At 38.5% G+C, this 21850-nt stretch overlaps 2 pseudogenes; one reads left to right on the top strand and one right to left on the bottom strand.

Moving 5' to 3' along the window:
• Nucleotides 1-409: 409 nt before the first annotated feature.
• LOC121417826 overlaps nucleotides 410-21850 on the bottom strand; it is a 31932-nt pseudogene continuing 10491 nt past the window's right edge.
• On the top strand, nucleotides 12639-19077 carry LOC121417816 (annotated as a pseudogene).

The following is a 21850-nucleotide window of genomic DNA, read 5'->3' as shown; positions in this document are numbered from 1 at the left end:
ACTATCCACCCCCTCACTCCCCCCCCCCCACCTCTCACCTGTCTCTCCATCTCTCTCTCGCTTTCTATCACACCCTTTTATCTCGTTTACTGTCAATCATCTCTTCGTGCTTCATCCTTTTCCCTTTCACTTTCATAACCATTATTTCACAAATTTCTTTAGTTTTATTCTTAAGCATGACACGCTAACCAAAATAAAGAAGCAGACAAATAGAGTTCTTTCTAGCTGTACATTTTTTTATTCTGAAAAAAAGTATTACGATTATTATCATCCTGTGAAAAGTAAATTTATATAACCCACATCAATCTATTACGAATTTATTTACAAAAAGGTAGATTGATGTTGATCAAAAATGATCGTTTTACTATAAGAATAATGACACCACTTTGGGGTTTTTTCTGATGCAATCATGCAACTTATCATGGGTAATTTAGCACCTTGTGTTTTAAAAGTCCGTGCGCCAATACAGACGGAGTGGCGAGAGAGAACGCGTGGGAGGGAGGGAAAAGGGAGGACAAGAGAGATGGAAGGAGGGGGGGGGATGAAAACATTATTAGGATGTAAAACAAAAATTAACTTCAATATTCAGCAATGCACGAATCTAGAGGTCTACCCGCTATTCATAATGTCGCTTTACATTGTGTGTGTGTGTGGGGGGGCAAAACTCGCTATTTAATAATCGAAAAAGATCGCTAGTCAATAGCATCTCTAATTGAGGTCTTAAGTCCTGATATTGAAAATCGGGGAATATTCATGGGGTCCAGGGTTGATAACCGACGAATTGGATGCTATTCATAATCAAAATAATACTCCTATTAAAACCAATCACGAGATACAATCTTAGTATGCCTACTTATCTTATTATAACTCTTGTTGGAATACTCCTCAGGGAGTGGAGAAAAGGCATACATTGCGTACATCGGGTCCTGATCCGATGACCGGGCTCATGATATAAGTAAAATGTAATGCGCTTAGAAATAGAAATGTAATGAGAGATACAATTTTTCTTCACTTTATGACAAGCGACAATACAGACCTCCTTCTTTCATTTTGACAAGCAGCCCCGTTTCAATTATGAAAAATGTTCTGATGATTAGATTAGTGGCCCTCGAACTATATAAGGAGTAGCTTTCTGGATAAAGAGTCCATTTTTCATGATTTTGGATCAATTCTCAATGATTTATGATCTTCATATGGTGAATTATGAATAGTTATCCTTACACGAATAGCTGATCCTACAATAATCCAGTTAGGTACATAAAAAGGTCTCTTAATCCCTTCTTATTGAGATAACTAGGGGTGCTTCGGATAGGCCCTATCATTATATACTCTACACTATACATGTATGATTATAGGCCACTGTGCATTCAATTTACATATTGGTATAAGAAATGAAATTAATGATAAAAGTCAATTATAGGCAAAACTGACTCGTTAAATACATTGATGCAAATACAAGAATTCATTATCTCCAAATTGTAGGGGACCTTGTCTTACTCATCAACAATGAAAACGACAATGCAACAATAATATTCTGTTAATAAGCCCCGATGAACAATATTCATTATGATTGGCGGTTCTATAGCGTGGTAGACGCTGGATATGCATCAGGCAAATCTGCATGCCTCTGGCTCTTAAAATATCAGGTGAATAACTTTAATATAGGAGTCCCTACAAAATTTCCTGACATGTAGGCTAATGTTTATTCTTAAGTTTAGGCGTAAATATTTATCTCATGAATGATACGCGCCTTAAAACCCAAGATAACATCAACAATAACAACGCTTCTTCTTCTTCCGCATAATGATTGAACGTAACCTCTTTCTCATCTAAAATTTTCTCTGAACATCCACTCCAAAGTATTTTAATCCCTTATTATACGCACGCCTTTTCGTTCTTTGTACAGTGAATTTATAGTTCGGTGTAAAACTCAGGTGATTACCTCGTTGTTTAAACAACTTAGTCAGTCTGGTAATCAATTTTCTTCTTAATTTTAGTGGAGTAAAAAACCTTTCCCGGAACGCCGGCAGGATGTGGATTTATCACTGGCGACATGACGTGGTCATCTTGATTTGCTGAACAATATCCGTACCCGGAGTTTGAGTAACCGGTTGGCATGCACTTGTTGAAGTTCTCATTACGTCCATCTGTTTTGACTTTGCCTCCGCTATCAGCACGATCAGCGTTGTTTGTGCTCTCCCGTTCTGACCGAGGCGCCATGCTAGCATACACCGGTCTCACACCCGGTTCGGCTTGTACCGCGTGGTCAGAGCCAGAAGGCGAGTCCTTTGAAGCCGACTTTGGTACTGGTGGAGGTGGTGGTGGTGGTGCCTTTTTGTTCATCTTTCTAGACGAAAAGCACACATAGTAATAAGGCGTTACAAAACATGGACAAATTATTCAGTGCACAAATTAACGCATGACTGGATTATGTTCAAGTCATAATTTGTTATAATAGTGATATATCATGTGGGTCACCACTACGGTGTGTCATTAAGTCAATCTGATTATTTCTGTGTATGTTTCTGCTTATGGTAACTCCCGTAGGACCTCGGCAGGACAGCATTTTTGCTAGTAAACGCCAAGCTTGTATATAACCAATTACCTGGGAAAGATTTTTACGTCTAGGTTAATCAGTCATAGTGGCTGATCTTATAGACAGATATTACTCTCGGGCCTTTTTTTTAAATCAAAGTGGAGACAATGGCAGAGTGAGGATTCGAACTCACAACCTTGCAATTATGAGTCCAATGCTCTATAACAACTGGACCACACGACCCGTGTGAAACACCTTCCCGATCAGATTCGAAATTTGAGCGATATGCTTGGTATCTTATTTCTTTATTTTTTTTAATCACTTCGAGATGGATTTGAGTTTTGACTTGGATTACCTTCTCATCCTCCAGATGGTGAAAAGGATGAGTAAGATGAGAATGATGAGAAATGATACCACGAGGCCGATGATTATGTTCCTGACGCTTCCTTCTGAAAAAAAAAACACAAAACAAAAATATTATATATTATATCTCTTATTTTTATTTCATAAAGGACTTTGCCGTAATGGCAACTACCATGGCAACAGGGCTCAGCAGCCAATCAGAATCAAGGTTGCCAAGGTAGGTGCCATAATGGCAAAGTTGCAACAGTTGAAAGTCCTTTATGAAACGGGCCCCAGATCTAAATCGATTCTCAGTCTGTTAAAAATATCACAACAGTGGAAACGAAAAGTCCATTATTATAAAGTGATCGAGGAAGCTATTTTAACACATTAAAGGGAGTTTATTTTCGTAGAGACTTTCAGCCATGGAGCCACCATGCCCGCCACCATGGACAGCTTGATTGTGATTGGCTTGCCGAGTCCTGGGGAGCGTTTAATCAATATCTTTGTCCGACAAGTTGTCAGATCTGACAACTTTCCTTGATTCTGATTGGCTGTGAGGCACTGTTACCACAGTAACTGTCGGATAAAACAGGACTTGTCGGATGAAACGTGAGGAAACGTCCGAAAACAAAAGCCACAAAAAATATGAGTACTGCTATTTTTTCTAATATGAATTTCTACTTACTTCCTTTTGAAGGCCCAGGCATCTGAATCGATGTTCCGTTTCCTTGAGGGGAGAATATAGAGAGTTTAGTATAACAGGGAGCAATTCAATTAAACATATTTCAACAGGATAATAAATTAATCAGCACGCAGGCTGTTTCACACATGAATTGTCCTGCATAAAAAGGGGAAATGCACAAGTTAAAGAAGAGGATCGTGAAATAGTAATGATTAAATACAACACAACAAAAGTTAACTGAAAACATCAGGAAGAAAACAAAATAAAAATTAACAAATGGTAAGATTTAGCTTAGTGTGGGATTAATATGTGAAATTAAAATGAAGATTATATACATCGATGGGATATCAAGTTAAAATAGGTTCCGATTTTACAAATCATATCGATATTAATACATAGATGCGTTTACTGTTGTTTACATAGCGCTGATATTCATGACCAATGTGTGTGTCATGTGAATAATGTTTTAAAGGAAATCCACGTAAATTACAGTGGTGTATATAATATAGTCTGATCAGTCGAATTATTTGAAGAGAAATTTCACTTCAAATAATTCGACTGATCAGTCTCAAATTCTGTACTTTCCGAATCAAAAGTCCCAAATCTTTAAATTATCTTTAAATTCGGCAGCTTCACTAACTCATTTGAACATGTTTTTCATGACTTCACAATCCTACCGGTGACACGAAACTTGCTGTCTTAATAACTCAGAGGGCCTAGGGTTAGAGTTAGGTTTGTAAAAGAGGTTTTCGTTCAGAATGACGTCAAGATAAGTGTTTTGTTTGGTTTTGGAGGATAGATTTTAAGTTTAAATTAACGTGCAGATTTTCCATTGGAGCAAATGTCATGGAACTGCTCCCTCCCCCGATTGGGCCAGATAAAGAAATACTTTGAACGAAACCCCCAAATACGGACTTTCAAATGCGCGATGCAGATTTTATTAAATCATAATGATTTTTACACCGTACAGTAGGTGTGTGTGTTTATATATGTCTCCAACTCTAACCATGGACCTAACTATTCAGGACCCCTATATAGAATTTAAAAATAAATCACTTCTTGTTTGATACAGAGTGCGCATTGTTCACCTATGCATACAGGTGCGATGCCGTCCCAGGCGAGGTCTTTGATTGGTCGTTGGGTATGATCACGTGGTATGCATTGGATTGTCGTATTACCACCGAGTTTATAACCGGGGTTGCAGCGAAATCTGACTTTTGCTCCAAACCTGAAGTAGCTATCCAGTCGTTGACCGTTAGCCGGATCTCCAGGATGCCGACAAAAGCCGGTATTAGCTGAAGAAAACATAGAAATGAAAGTGGAAAAACGAATGTCATAACCGCATGGTGTCTTTTATGCATAAGTTGAATTAATGAAAATAAAACATTTTAATGGCATTAATAGTAATATTTAATAACCTATACCATATATTATGATAATAATAGAATAATAACAGCGATGGTAAAGGTGACAACGATGATGATAATAAGAACAATAGTATGAATGAGGCCCTGATTCTGCGCGGCTTTCAGACTGAAGTTTAAAAATGTGAAGATTTTGCATCCCCCTCCTCCTCTCAGGTGCTTCGTATCAAAGTAAAGTGACGTCACTTACTCTTATAGACCATCAATCTTCCCTCGGTGTAACCGCCACAGACCTGCCTTGAGTCGCCAGGACACGGCATACGACATCTGAAGTCGTGGTAGTAGTCACTGTCGATGGGTATACCCAGTCCACACGTACAGTCGCGTCCTCGTACGGCTGCCAGTTCGTACTTGCCCCGACTGCAGTGTTGTATGCAGAGGTCGCCGGTCATTCGGTTGTCGAATAGATGGTTGTCCCGGAGGAGTAGGGAATTCGAAGACCGGCCGAAGCAGCCCTGGTAACCGGGCTCTATGGAAAAATGAAATGGAGCGGTTTATTTAATGAAGCTTGAAGTTTTCTTTTTAATCATCATCGTCATAATAAGTATCAGCCTATGATACCGTTTATTTTTATCAATTTCATACGGACTAGTTTTTATTACTTGCCCAATAATTAGAGGAATCACCTTAAGAATTTGAAACGAGAATGCCTCATGAAAAAGAAAACAGTATTACACGCGAGCTTTAACGCTATAAGATCGGTTGGTTGATCAATAATATTGGTTGGTTATTTGGTTGATCGATTGGTCGGTCGGTTGGTTGGTCGGTCGGTCGGTCGATTGATTGGTTGATTGGTTGATTGATTGATTGGTTGATTGGTTGATTGGTTGGATGGTTGATTAATTGATTGATTGATTGATTGATTGATTGATTGGTTGGTTGATTGGTTGATTGGTTGGTTGATTGGTTGGTTGGTTGATTGATTGGTTGGTTGGTTGGTTGATTGATTGATTGATTATTCTATAAATTTATTGCTTGATTTATTGAATGATTATGGATTGCTTGCTTGCTTGAATAATTATATATAAAGAGATCAAATGGCTGTTCTTTTTCGACCGAAATGGCCCCCTGTATGGTGTTTTTTAATTTAATGTACTATCTATAACTCATAGAATCCCTGTTGTTTAAAATGGGAAAAAAAACTGAATTCACCTTTTGGCTATCTCGGCCCTTAACCCGTCAAAATGACACCTTCCCTGTGAATTTCTCTTCATTCTTTCATCTTTTATGCGTCTCTGTCACTCTGCCAAAGTTTTCTCCAGTCACAACTGAAGTTGAGTGATGCTCCTTATTATGAGGAGACAGGGGACATCCTATAATATGTCCCATGTTGCCTGACATATCAGCCGACTCTTATTGTCTCACAGTATCAATTGCGTCTGGGGACACCCAAGACAATAGTGTCTTAGTCAGTTTCTCATATAATGTCAGTGGTTAACCCACTTCCACGTGACAACACTAATTCGCCTCAACAAAATGCCAGACCAAAGATAGCATCGTCTTGATGTCAGTTATTAGATTCGTACTATCTTAAAGAAAAAAAAACGTATACAATGTAGAACATATCGAGATAATGGAAAGAATAGATCGAGGACAATGCAAAAGATTCCATGCATCCACGTCCAATGATATTTTATGACCATCATCTAAGACCATCATTGTTCGAAATGGCAGGGTTTCGCAGACAAACATGATTATATACATTACTTTTTTCCAAACATATAAACGTTGATTGAGCATGTATTAAAAAAAAGAATAAGGCAAAACATATGATGGTTGTCACCCCCCCCCCCCCCCCTCCTGAAGAAGAAATGGAAATTCCTTAAAATTTGCCAATTTGGAGAAAAATATATGTATATAAAACTCCATTGAGACGTTTTGAAACTCATGATTTCCCCCACGGGAAGATACCTAGATCAAACTTTTTGAAAGAATTACTGCTCTCTATTTCAATCATTCATTTCGATGTATCATTATGGTTTCTACTCCTCCTTTAGGGACAGTCATCCAAACGGAAAATCCTCATGTGGTATACCACATGAGGATTTTCCGTTTGGATGACTGTAATATAAGCATTTTAAAGTAGAATTTACTTTAAATCATGTCACGTTAATCTAGGAGTTTTTCATGTGTAATATTATGAAAAATCCTTGCTTGGTGTAAATGACTTGAAATTAATCCAAAGATTGTCGTTTGTTTGCAAAGCCTGAACAAGAAAGGAGAAAATCAATTGAAATCAATTAAAGAGAAAAATCAGTTAATATGATTGTATAGATAATAAGCAAAATGGCACAAAATGTGTTCATGGAATGTGAAAAGATCCATCCGTTCGTTCAATATGTAACGAGACAGATTATTACACAATTCATGCTTCCATGAAAAAAAAGTATTTTCAATCAGCATCAATGAACCACCAAAAACGTTATTTATGGAATTAATATTACATGTCATGCACGTGGCTTCAGAATATTAGAGATTAAGAAACGTCCAAAACTCTGTCATTATTCGATGAAGAGCCACAAACCTTCACTAAAGGTCAAGTCCACTCCCATCAAGAAGCTGGTTTCAGTACATGGACAAAGGAAAAAAAGCATAACACTCACAGTTACTTCAAAATCGGAGGAATAATGAATAAAGAAGCTATACAGTGCGTCCCAAAAAAAGGGAGACCAGGATTCCCACATATTTTTCTTCAGAGCCAAATTAATTATATCCAACAAACAGTTCATTATTGGATTCCTTTATGGATCAGTCGAATTCTTAATACACTTAAACTCTTTGCTTGTTGTCTTTGTATGGTAAACAATATAATTTTTGACAGCCGTTTACGCCTGAGTAAGCATTGTCCATTTTGTTAAAATTCGCAGAGATCGGTTTGCGCAAAAATTTTACGCTTTGTCAAGGAACAAAGGTGAAAAACGAACTGACCATGCTGTACATATTTCATTTTTTAGTCTATGAACTTAAAAAATATTTATTTTAATTTGTTTATTACAACTTTGCTACACAAGTGACAGTAGGTAGACATAAGATTTAAGTTGTATGTGCCAGCTAGCACTGCCGAATCCAGGGGGGGCACAGCCAGCCCACCCATCCCACCCCCCCCCCCCCCTCTTTGAGAAGCAAAATTAAAATCTGTATTGTAAAAATTGAATTAAAACAGAAGTGCAACCCCCCCCCCCCCTTGATAGCAAAGATTTTTTTTTTTGCTTGCTTGTCAAATTTTTCCGGGGACGAAATGTCATAATTTTTTTGCTTAAAACCCTTTTTGGGGGTGTTTGCTTGGCAATTTTTTTCTCGGAAAAATGAGCCCCCCATTGGAAAATCCTGAATCCGCCCCTGCCAACTAGATATGAAGACATAAGATGAAACAAATCGATGAGGGTTTACATTTCATGCTTAATTTCAATCAGTGTAGATTTATGTATATGGTCGACAAATGAACTCACTTTGGCAAATGATTCCAGCTCCTCCGCCTGATGGACAAAAACCCCGAGTTTCGACAAAAGAACAATCTGTTATTTTGGCCTCATCTGAAAATATGATAAGAAATTTTAAAAATCAAAACGTTAGTATGACAAATATGAGAGGAAATTTCATCGATACTATCTGACCATGACAAACGGGAAACACGATAGTTGAGCCTATGCCAAATGGATTATGACATGAAGAAATTGGTCAAGGTGAAATTTGTTCTAACATTTGACGTAACGGAATTCTAGACTATTTAAAACACCTTTCGAGTTGATTGATATCATTGATTGATAACGAATCTATTTTATTCCAAAATTTCAACAAAGTTACAAAGCAAAGTCAAATATAATATAACGTTATGGAATGAAATAGAAACCTTCTGAAAAGCCAAGCTTGTTATCAAAGGTTTCCTTCAATAAATGAGACATATTAATGCAAAATGCAAAGTTCAATATATATATATATATATATATATATATATTATATATATATATATATGGGGAGTTAACGTATATCTCAGATTTGTTTATAGTAAGATATAAAGATGATAAATGATATTTGTGGTTATGGCTATAGAATTTCTTTCTTTAATAATTCTTTACAGGTTGATGTTAATATATAACATACATTCAATTGTATTCATTGAAAATGGATTTTGCATTCTTAATTTCCAATTTTCTCTTCAACATTTATTTCCAGAGGTATAAGCATTAATACATCTCTAAAAAGTTATAATACATTGAAGGTAGCAACTCGGTAAGCAAAGTTTGTAACAAGTGCACCGTGACATAAAGATAGTGAAGACGTAATATTAAAAAAGGGACTGGGAAGAAAAAATAAAGCACATAACAAAAAAAAAACTTTAACAAACCGTGTTGACAAAAAATCCCGCAAAAAATCCGGTGCGACTTGAATTGGAAAAAAAAAATATTTGTTAGGTTTCATAAAATACAAACACGTTTTTACTTTAAAAAAGTGAAATGACAATGATTAATAACTGTGATTTACCTCCATTACACAGAAACTTAGAGGCTATTAAAGGGAGATTCCCTGTTCCGAAAACCTCTCCCATGGTTCTGAGCGATGCACCGGGGGTAACCTAATTGATTGCAGGCAACGGTCGCATCCATGATCGACCACCCCTCGTCACAGATCGACCCGATGCTTGTCGATCCCAACACTAGTTCCACTCGGCCTTCATTCGGCGAATTTCCGTTCACTAGTCTAATTTCTGTTTAAAAATAATAATATCAATAATTAAAAAAATACAAAGGAGTCGGGGAGAAAAAGAGTGGGGATCAAAAACAGAAAGGTATGAAGAGAGAGATAAAGAAAGGATAGGTAGCGAGGGAGTGACGGAGAGGGGGAGAGGGGAGGATAGGAGGAGAGAGAGATAGGGTATCTATTAATTACAATTATTGAAATACAAAATATTTTACTTTGGTTTATCGGCATGATAATTTTTTTCTCACTTTTGCTTAAGCTCTCAATATTGATGTTAAAAAAAAGAACTGTACATTGATTTTGTTATATAACAAAAACATAATAGATACCCGATCAAAATGAAATATCCGTGCATTCTCATTTCATAACGTCTTCTCCGGCACGGAATGGGCATATAATTTCATAATAATGTCCATGGCACATCTGTGACATTAGAAAGAAGAAAGATGATCATAAAGAATTAGTGATTAATCGTTCAATACAATACTACCCCTTTAATTCAATAAGGAAAATATACCGTCTACCCCCCCCCCCTTATAGTCGCTCCTGTACAGACCCAGTGGCGTAACTGAGCCAAAAAAATTGAAGGGCTAGATATGGCACATCGGTAAACTTTATAAAAGAGTTGCGATCAAGCGAGCAAAACTTTCGACAATTTTATAACAAAAATCACATTTTGTGAAAGATTGACATATTATTCAGGAAATAATATTAGTATCCTAGTTCATCATTCTCTCTGTCCTTTTATTTTTTTTCTTGGTATTGATTTTTTTGGGGGGGGGCTCTTGCCCCCTCACCCAATATGTACGCCAGTGGTGGGGCCAGTGGTACAGACTGAATCAACGCAGTGGTTTGAACTCACCGAGGCATGTTGACCAAAAATCAGAACAGCAATTCTCATTGACGATACACTGATTATCACACTGACATGGTGCGAAGTTGACGTAGAGGTCGCATCTCCCTCTGCAAGTCTGAGCTATAAAGAGAGAAGAAAATAAAGATTGCTTTTACAACAAACATAATTTGATATCACCATCGTTATCTCAAAACCTTTCTCATCATGCACCCCTTCCCCCCTCTTTCTTTCTCTTCACTATTTCGCTGGTCGTTAAAGACGACATTTTTATCAGGTTCATGGAAAATATTTAGCGGTAAATGAAATTGTTGATTTGCTTTGAGTTATAATCATTTTTTTAAATTACGTGCCATTTTTTGATGAACTTACCAATTGAATAAAATAACAATATTTATATCATGAATATGCTTATTTGATACAATTAGAAACAAAACGAAGCAGACAACAATTGATAATAAAGGGGAAAAATATTAAACGCTTGTTTTGATTTCTATATTCTTACAATGGACTGGCCAAATGACCCATCAGTCCTAGACAACATGGTCAATGGATTAATTAATATTTACCATTTTTCTCGTTCAGATACAATATTCATCTGTTTTGCTGTGTAACTGTTATACCCCCAAAAAATTACATTTTTAAAATTTTGTAATTTTTATCCGATTTCGATAAAAATAAATCCATTTTGTGCTTGTTGAATTTTAGGCATTTTATTCAAATTGTTTCAAGGCTGGGGTATTATATTCATTTTAATTCCCGAAACTGGTTCATCCGACTGATTCTTAAGTGTGAGATAAGACGATAATATCCTTGGCACCATTATTTTGACATCAGGCACATCTGCCATACTTCTCACGCTACAAAAGTTGTTTTCTTTTCGTGTTTTATCCTATATATATACGGGTGGTATATGAAGGTTCGCTTCAAGGGGAGGGGGGGGGTATGTAGGAGTTTAATTAATCATAATCATGATCATGTTCACTTACTATTAATCAATTGTTGTTGATTGTTCAACCATTTATTTATCCAGTGTGATGAAAATTTTGCCAATTATAGAGTAATCGTTGCTTATTTTTTTAACTATATACGGGACAATACGCTTCCCGCATTGGGTAAAACACTACCTTAAACTGGTTGGACATAAATAATTACTCTCGTGTTGGTTAAAATGTTACCCAATATTTTTCATAGCGTAGTGGCTTGATCAAAATATCCGATCCCTAATACATTATTTCATTAAATTATTGAAGAAAATAATCCGGAGATAGGACTTAAAGTCTGGGACACCATGTCTCAGAAAAACATGCTTTGTTGTCCCAACACTTAGTGCATTTAACACGGAGTCAAATAGGACAATTACCTCATAATTTTTCAGATACTTTCTAATTTTTCTCTCTTTTTTGCATTTTACGTTTTATAGAAAGGTCTTAAATATTTACATGACGCTGTCCAATACGTTATGCCAAGGTGGTTCTTGACCTCATAGGGTCACACACCATTGGGCGTGGCTACGAAAGGGACTCACTCAATATTGTATTTATCAGCAAGCATTAAACATATAGTCTCGAAAAGAATTGTAGGAGCAATAATCCTATTACGAAATGATTCTAATCATTTGTTTTTATTTTTAATTCAATTCATAATTCAGCTATTTATTTATTAACTAATTCGTTCATTCACTCATTTGTTTTTATACATTTATTTTGCATTATTGACTTTTTTTTATTTATTCATTTTTCGGACTAAAGGGGGAGGGGTATCATCATTGAGGGGTATATCATGAGATTCACGCCCTAAGCCTGCCCTCATTACGTCACTGGTTTGGTGGTATTGTTTAGATCTTAATCTTAATCGTTCTTATCGCGAAAACAAGAGTGTTTGATAATACAAGAATATAAATAATTCGTATTCACCTCAAAGTGGGCAAATTTCCTTACATTTAAAATGCCTTTATTGATTTAATGCACATTTAAAAACGACTCTTTTATAATAACATGTGACGTAAGACTACCTGAAACGGTGGTGGTTGATATCTTGTTTCATAATAGTTTAATCCAGGATTAATTCCAAATTAATCTTTATACGGAACAGCTAAACATACAAACATATTATGGTTATATAAGGAGGTATCAGCACAATTTCAGATATTCCTACAGGTGTGCGTCCTCCGAAGATTTGCATCGTTCGTGTCCCCAGATACCTCAGGTAAGAAAATAACAGTTTCAAGCATACTTAAGAAAACTAGGCACAGTTCCTCTGAGTATATTTGGTCAATTCATTGTTAAGTTTTTTATAATTAAGTTTTTATTATTATCATTATTATTACATTATTATTATTTTTATTATATTTATCATTACTATTGTTATTATTATTATAAATAATCATTGTAATTATCATTATTATTAATATCATAATTATTATTTAGCTTTCGTTGTCAATGTAAAAAAAAGGAAACTGTGGTGCTGAGATGAATACCACTCAGTATTCTGAGAGGACCACGCCCTGAAATGTTAAAAATACACCGCGAACTTTGAACATAACACCTGATCGAGACCAAAGAACAAGCATAATGCCTTAAGATAACACACATGAGTGTTAAATTGACACCTTGATTTTTCACACTGATGGGAAAAGCTTGGTTTGCAGCAGGGGTAGATTTAGCATGGTCCAATAATAGGGGAGGTTGGGCCGGGGGAGGACTATCCACACCTTTCCAGGCAGGATTCTCAAAGAGCTAAAAGCTATAGGGGACTTAGGGATAGGGAGATAGTCCTTACAAATCTGGAATGAAGCATTTTTATCTGATCCGTCTATTGTTTATAGACACTGGTAGTGTAAATAGTTTTAACACCTAGTATTTTGCAGTATTTTTTTTCTATGTAAAATGCAGATATTTGTTCCAACTTTAAATCCTGTGCCATATACTGTCCTTTTCTGTAGAAAATAATGACGGTGTTGCCCCTCTTCCTCGCTTTTGTCGTGGGGGCTTCAGCTCAATTCGACCCTAACTTCCAGGATGGCAGAAATGTAATCGTTCACCTCTTCGAGTGGCCGTGGAATGACATCGCCGAAGAATGCGAAAGGTCCGGTTTTAAAAACAAACTTTCAAATGGTTTAGATCTCTGTTAACCTTTTAAAAGGGACCATCATGATAGCACGTTAATCTATGATGACGCTTAGGAAGCAAATTAGGAAGATCACTGTTCACTTTGTTAAAGTTTGATATTTAGCTCTCGAAGTAGCTACTAAGCCATTTTTACAAACGTGAAAGTCCCACAATGTACCTTGCTGGGCCCTTGGTTGTTTTGATGTCTATTTAATATATCACTTCACTATTATGGTGTTGGTATTAATTCAGTTGTTTACGTAATGACCTAGTTTTCCATGACAGGCATATTTACAGGGGCGGTGGAGCGAAGTTGAAAGGGGGACACATGGAAAAAAGGGCACCTTTTAAAAAAAAAATGGGTACTATCTTAAACATGGCCGTAAACACTAAGAAATAGGGGTGTAAGAAAGCTGCAACTTTGCGGGAAAAGGTGCAGAGCGAGTATTCGAGGATGTTGCACCTTTCACTCGCCACCGCGCCTGCGCAAGCCTGCAGGGTTTGAGCTAGTCTGCAGGCACAGCCCCTCATTGGAACTTTGATCAACAAGTGTGCCTCCACGCAAAGACTAGCACATAGAAAACTTGCTGTTCCAATACAGAGCGAGAGAGACTTCAGTACACAAGGCATGAGTAGGCTGCACATTCAGACCCTTATTTCGAGTGAAGGGTTTGCCCAGCAGACTAGGTTTGAGCCTCGCGTATATTCAAGGTTCCTGTCATACTTTATCCTTATCAAAATGTTAAAGTACTTTTTCTTCGGTGTTTTTGTAGAGTGTGCGTCTTGTATACGTGTAATAACAATAAAACGTAATTGCTTCAAAATAATGTGGTATAGAGTTAATAGGGTCTGGAAACAATCTACGTAGAAATTGTACGTGCTGAGGGCCTGTGAATTAACAAAATAATTGTATAATTCGAATATTATGAACATTTTAAGCTTGTCATGACTGTTTTGGGAAAAGTAATTCTAACACATATGGAACATATATGGGAGAGCAGAAACACATACCAAAATATGACTTTATTCCGTCATATATTCGAGCCGGATCGAGTGCATGTAATAAATGTGAGTTTTCACAATTTCGGGGGGGGGGGGCAACTGCCCCTGTCCCCACTGCATACGGCCATAATCTTAAAACAAAGGCGGAAAAGTGACTTATCTACCCCCACTCACATGGGTAGATGTGAAACTTAAAGCAGGATTTTTTTTCATTCATTATGCACTTGCAGAAGGAAGCAGTACGGCACTATCGGGCGATCATCGGGCACGAAAAGAGTGGTTTTCAGAACAACAATAGGCACCTATATGAGAAGGAAAAGGGGGCACTCGTTAACACATTAAAAAAGGTCGTCCTTACATGTGAAAGGGGCACAAAACTCGTTCGTGGGGCACTTTTCTTAGGTAAAAAGGGCACTAATACGAGAAAGGGCACATATAGGAAGGCAAAAACGGCATAAAATGGACCCTTCTCGGGTAAAAGAGACACAGAACACGTTCGTGAGGAGGGAAGGAGGAATTTTGGGTAAAAATTTGGCACTGATACGAGACACGGCACATGCTAACACAAAAGCCGGGTCCTTCTCAGGTGAAAAGGGCACAGAACACATCATTTTTTTATGTAAAAAAAGTTGGCACTTATACGAGAAACGGCACTTGGTAACACATTAAACGAGTCCTCTTCCAATGAGAGGCGCACAGTACACAATCATGAGGGGTCATTTTTCTTGCGTAAAAAAGGGCATCTTTTCAGTGCTTCAAAAAGTGGGGGCACTGGGCCCACTGCCCCTCCCCCGGATCGCCGCCCTTGCGGTATTTCAATATTCGTTATGAAAGCCACCGACATCTACTCGTGTTTAAACGGATACACAAACAGTTTTGATGGTTAATCTTGATCTGCTTCACCCTCAAACTCATTTGATTAGAGGTCTTAAAGGTTGAACCTTCGACCATTTCAAAGACGACAGAATCAAAAACTTCAGCGGAAAACGGCTCAGATTGGATTTCGCCACTTATATGAGAGTGAACTATGTCACTTATTGAATATTTGGTTCTTTTGTTTCAACGCACACACACATCCTCGTATACAAACCATAAAAAATATTGACATTTTTATTTTAAAAACAATATTTAGTAAATATTTTTGGAAAGGGAAATTAAAGAACACAATCATGGGAGCTAGGGCTGGTGAATAGGCCGAAACAAACAAACATTTTAAATGTTGACTATTTTTGGTTGTTCGATAGATTCTTGGGGCCTTATGGATTCGGAGGGGTGCAGATCTCACCCCCTAATCATCATATCGATGGTAGTCAGTGGTGGACACGATACCAACCGGTGTCCTATTACCTCAACAGCCGGAGCGGTTCCGACTCCGAGTTCCGGTCTATGGTTAATCGATGTAACGCCGTGGGTGTCAATATCTACGCCGATGTCGTCATTAACCACATGGCAGCCTGTGAGTAAATATATGGGCTCGATGGATTTGAAGCTGTTATCTTGTGCTCTTAATTAGTCTAGCCCAAACTTTAGAAAATATTTTGGCGGGACTTGGCTATTAAGTTCGATGTTAAAAACGATCGGTGAAGAGCTCTAGCAGGGTCCCCTTGTAAAGCAGGCCTCTGGCTTGAATGGGACTTGAATAATAATAATAAAACACTCGGAATATCATGGTATCGTTATCTACATAATTGAAACTGTACGCATTTTCATCCTCTAGAAGGTTAACCTTTCCTAATATACCCGTATAAGCCACTGTCAATAGAAAGAGACTTCTAAATAATAACAATTATTATTTCCAATTGCAGGGAATTATGATTTTCCTTACGTACCATACGGTTCGACTGATTTCAATGTCCCTAATGGCAAATGTAACACTCAGAATGGTGAGATCAACAACTACGGCGATGCAGACCAGGTGAGAAACTGTAACCTTGTGGGACTCAACGATCTATGGACTGGCAAGGAATACGTAAGAGGTAAGAATGGCCGTAATATATACCTTTCAAATATCAGGTTCAGTAATAAGCGATAGGCAACAGAAAAATTGGTATGAATGTCCGATTAAAAAGATATATCCAGATATCATGTTCGTACAGTATTATTTTCATAGATAAAAAAAAACACTTTCCCGTCATTTTTTCCCCTCAGGCGGCATCCCTATTCCCCCCCCCCCCCGCCCTCTTGGGTGCGCAAGTGCTTGGTAATATACTCATGATTTCAGTTGAATTGGGAAGCCCATGCAACGTTTTGAGAAGTACAAACGAATCAGATTCAAAGCAGTGCAAAAGACAGTCTTCAAAAAAGTGAAATGTTAACAATTTCTGAAACAGATTATTCAAATAGACGTCGAGTATTAAGTGGAAAAGCTCAATTAAGCTCACAGTATAAAAAATATACAGAGCGCAAGCCCTCCAATGGTAAACCAAACTGGTTTCAAAATTGACACAAATGGAAAAAAAGTGTTGAGCTGGTGTGACCCCCTCCCCTTGATGCTGAGCAATGTATGTGCACCTACCCCCCCCCCCCCCTCCCCCACCCCCATCGCAAACGAGCGTGTGTGTTTTTTACGAATGAAAATCATACGGGCTCTATTTCAATGGTATTATTTTAATGATTTAGGCAAAACGAACATGACAAATAGCATGCGAGACTTTTTTAATAAGTAGCAATACTCATTCCTACATGGCACTGAAATTATAACGAGGAAATAGGATATTTCACTGAGAGTTTTGGTTGTATAAAAATGCCAATAAACTTTCTCTGGTTTGTCATTTAATACAGGAAAACTTGCTGCTTTTCTGAACGACTTGGTTGGTGCCGGGGTCGCTGGATTTAGGGTAGATGCAGCGAAGCACATGTGGCCTGGGGACCTTGAGAATATAATTGGTCGTGTCAACGGGAACCCATACGTCTACCTGGAGGTTATTGATCAAGGGGGCGAGCCAATTACAGCTGACCAATACACCCATATTGGTGACGTCACAGAATTCAAACATTGTGCCCACATCTCCAACCTTGGCCGGTGTCAAAACCCTCTTACCTACTACAGCAACTTTGGAAAAGACTGGGGCATGTTGCACTCAGATTCGGCTTTGGTGTTCGTTGACAATCACGATAACCAGCGTAGCCATGGGGGCGGTGGGGACGTTGTGACCTTCAAGGAATCTGTGAGTTACAAACGAGCTGTAGCGTTCATGCTGGCCTGGAACTACGGAACCAAGAGGATTATGAGCAGTTACAGCTTCAGTGATACTGACCAAGGCCCACCAGGAAGTGGCCCTACCATCAACGGTCAGGGTACTTGTGATGGTGGATGGATGTGCGAACACCGCTGGCGCCAGATCCGCAACATGGTTGGTTTCAGCAGGCAGGCTGGGTGGGAACCTGTTCAAAACTGGTGGTCGAATGGATACAACCAGATTTCATTTTCCAGAGGCAACAAGGCTTTCTTCGCAATGACATGCGAAAGTCAGATCTCGAGGGAATTCACCACCGGACTCCCTGATGGGAACTACTGTGATGTCATCAGTGGTGATCCAACCGGAAGTGGATGCACGGGAACGACAGTTACGGTGAGCGGTGGAAAAGCCTACATCACTGTACCGTCAGGAGAAGACTCGATGATAGCTATTCATGTAGGTGCTATGTCGGGTGGTAACGGAGGTGGTGGTAATCCAAGTAACCCAACCTCATCTCCTCCTGGGAACAACCCTACCTCTCCCCCAGGTACCTCCAGGACAGTCATCTTCATCCGCAAGACTACCTCCTCTGGTCAGGATATGTTCGTACAGGGTGGGAATCAGTCACGAAAAACGTTCCGGGTGCACCAGCGATGCCGATACCAGTAACTGCGCAATCCCTATCACACATCGAACCGGAGGATCTGATACGACTCTCAATTACCAAAGACAAGGTGATGACTATCTTGATTGGTATGGCAGTGAGAGCGACCAGACTTTCCAAGCCAACGGCTCACCAATGGTATGGACCACTAATAACATGGGTCATGGCGCCAACGTGGATACCGAAGGATATGGCTACTTTGACCTTAACCAATGGGGTGACCACTACTGGATGCTTGATGTCGATATGGACTGTAGTAAGACGGAGAACGGATGGTTTGAGTTGAAAGGTTTCGTTAAAGGGGGGCAGGGATGGGAAAGCGACATTTCCCAGAATGTTTGCAGTGGGTCTGCGGGAGGAACAAGACCATACAGCTCAAACAATCATTTTGCTCTCTGTGGATATGTCAACAAGTTTGACTTCGAAAACAACAGTTGTGAGATCAACAACTTTTAAGAACAAATGACAAACTATATAACCAAATGGAGAAACTCGACTCAAGTGCGGAACTTCATATTTGCTTTACGTACGATGCATCACTACTAGTGGAATGCACTGTAATAAATTTGTTTTGTTTGAAATTAAGACTTTTCATTGTCGTAATATTTTGTTACATAGTCTGATAGTACTCTCTATGTACTTTATCTTTGGAAATACATTACGCCCTAATTGTGTAATGGTGTAATTTTTGCCCCGCCCCCAACATCCTCCCCGACCCCTCTCAGCTCTATGCTCTATCTAAGCCCTCTTTATCTTTTAGTTCATTTGCCCCAATCTCTCTGTCTGTTTGCCTCTCGCTCTACGTCTCTTCCTACTCCTAGACGATTACGACGATGATTATAATGTTGAAGATGATGATGTAGTGATCACGATGATGACGACAATGATGGTGATGATGTTGTTGTTGATGATGATGATGAAGATGATGATGATTATAATGATGATGATGATAATGATGACGATAATGTTGACGACGATAATGGTGACGGTGATAATGATGGCGATGGTAACGATAATGATGATGATAATGATGATGATGATGATGATGATGATGATGATGATGATGATGATGATGATGATGATGATGATGATGATGATGATGATGATGATGGTGATGATGACACTAGAATTCAATTTGGTCTTATTGCCGTTTCGTCCACACTACACTAGGTCCAATAGGTCCAAATTCCTTGAACGCTTTAGCGCCTATTAATATGGCGGCTTAGCTACAGCCGGGGTATATGACACCAAGTATCAAAGCGCAGTTGAGTATGCACATAGTAACTGCGCTATATAAATGGACATATTATTATTATTATTAATACATGTACTATGCAAAATGACCTAAAAATATCAGCTATCAGTTAGATACGCATCTTGTTCACGATTTCAGAATATGCATTCCGTTTTAGCTCCAATTAATTTTCAAAGATTTTCAGCTTGTGCTCCCGCTCGCATTTTCTATTCATATACGACTGAAATCGTGATAAAAATCGTGGAGTAATCGTAGTATGATCGTGTCAGATCATATCAGATCTCAAGGTCAGTCGTGGTAATTGTTCTGATTGTAGAATAGTTTTGGACGGCTAAAAAAAGAACATCTTTCGCGATCAGCTAAACGAAAGGCCAATCGGAACGGATAGTAAGACAATGGGAAGGAGCTAGATATCCTCGGAATTACACGTGTAAAACATCCCCTTTCGGGTCAAAATCTCGTCTCGATATTTTCGCTCCAAAATGTTCAGTGCACTCATATCGCCCGCATTTATCACGACTATATAGCTACCTTGTTTCTAACAATAATGAAATAAACTGTACTTAAACTTCAGTCTTTAGAACCATGGACCTATTACGAAATACCCATAAAAATCCCTATAGCTCTTTAAGCAGTCGATGGGGGAAAGTGTGAATGATTTTTTTTCCATTCCCGCCATTCCAACTGGGGAAAAAACTTGATTCTCCCTTGTTCTGTTGAGTGTCCAGAATAGCATTACAATAAAACGAGGATATAACATCATTTAAGATCATAAGATATCTAAAAATCAGGACTATCTTTCCCCGCTACACGAAAGAACGCAGTGTCCCCACAGTGCCTTCAACGGTGTGTTCAGTGTGGAATACACTATGTGAAATTACATGTACCTTCATACTAAACATTTCAATACATAGACGACCAAGTGAACACATTGTAAGAATGCAATCGCACTGTCGAAGTGTCCACATTGTGAAGATATGTTCACACTAATGACTTTGAGCATTTTAACAGTGTGGATGATATTTTCACATATTCCACACTGTGAACACACTGTGATCACACTATGTGACATTGTGATCTTTCCAGCACGGTAGCTGACCTACCTCCACTCCACCCCCCTCCATCTCTTTCATTCCCTCTTCCCTCCACGTCTCTAGCTCTATCCAGGGACGTGAGATCATATAAATACAGACAAGAATCATGATAAAAGCGGGAAGGGCAGGGCAGTCTTCGGATACGACCCCCATCAGGTTAACTTCCGCTTCCGTCATCTTTCTAAAGGGCAACGGAGTCCTAGAGGCTACGACCGAGCCTGGGATGATGGATGTCTTAAAGGGGGAGGGGTTGTCCTGCATACCCTCTGCAGTTAAATCACTAGCCTTCATTCTTAATAATATATATGAGAGCTGTATGAAGCTTATCGCCAGAGAAGACACGCAAATCTATTATTACCACATCTTTAACTCACATAGTTTATAATGATTATAATGTTCTTTTGTAGCGCTCAACATATAGCTACGTATGTCCCTAAAGAGTGTACAAAAGTTTATCAGTAAATTCTTTTACATGCAATTCTTATGAGATTTCTCGCATAATGCTTACTTCATTTCTCTTTCTCTCTCTCTCTCTCCCTCTCTCCCTACTTATTCAAATTATTTGTGAGGATGGACTTTGATATTCCCCAAAACAACGAACATCCGTGTTTTAGGTCAATGAAGGTATTATAATTGCGACAAAGTTATTTTCTCTTCTGACGCCAAATTTGGTGAAACTTGGGAAGACTTTTTTTTTAAATGTTGCAAGCAGTTGATTTACCATATCCAATATCACTTACTATCGATTCGTTTTGTCAGAAGATGGCTTGACGAACGATGTAAACAAAAAGGTAAATTTTAATCGAACAATTCCACTTTGTCTATACCCGGTATTAGGGTAGTCTGCAGGCACAGACCCTCATTGGAACTTTGATCAACAAGTATGCCTCCACGCAAAGACTAGCACATACAAAACTTGCTGTTCCAATAGAGCCTTCAGTACACAAGGCATGAGTAGGCTGCACATTCAGACCCTTAACTCGAGCGAAGGATTTGCCCAGCAGAATA

This window comes from Lytechinus variegatus, chromosome 1 (assembly GCF_018143015.1).
Source record: "Lytechinus variegatus isolate NC3 chromosome 1, Lvar_3.0, whole genome shotgun sequence".
Lineage (NCBI taxonomy): Eukaryota > Metazoa > Echinodermata > Echinoidea > Temnopleuroida > Toxopneustidae > Lytechinus > Lytechinus variegatus.
Note: the sequence above shows the minus strand (reverse complement) of the source record. Positions and strands in the feature narration are given on the sequence as shown.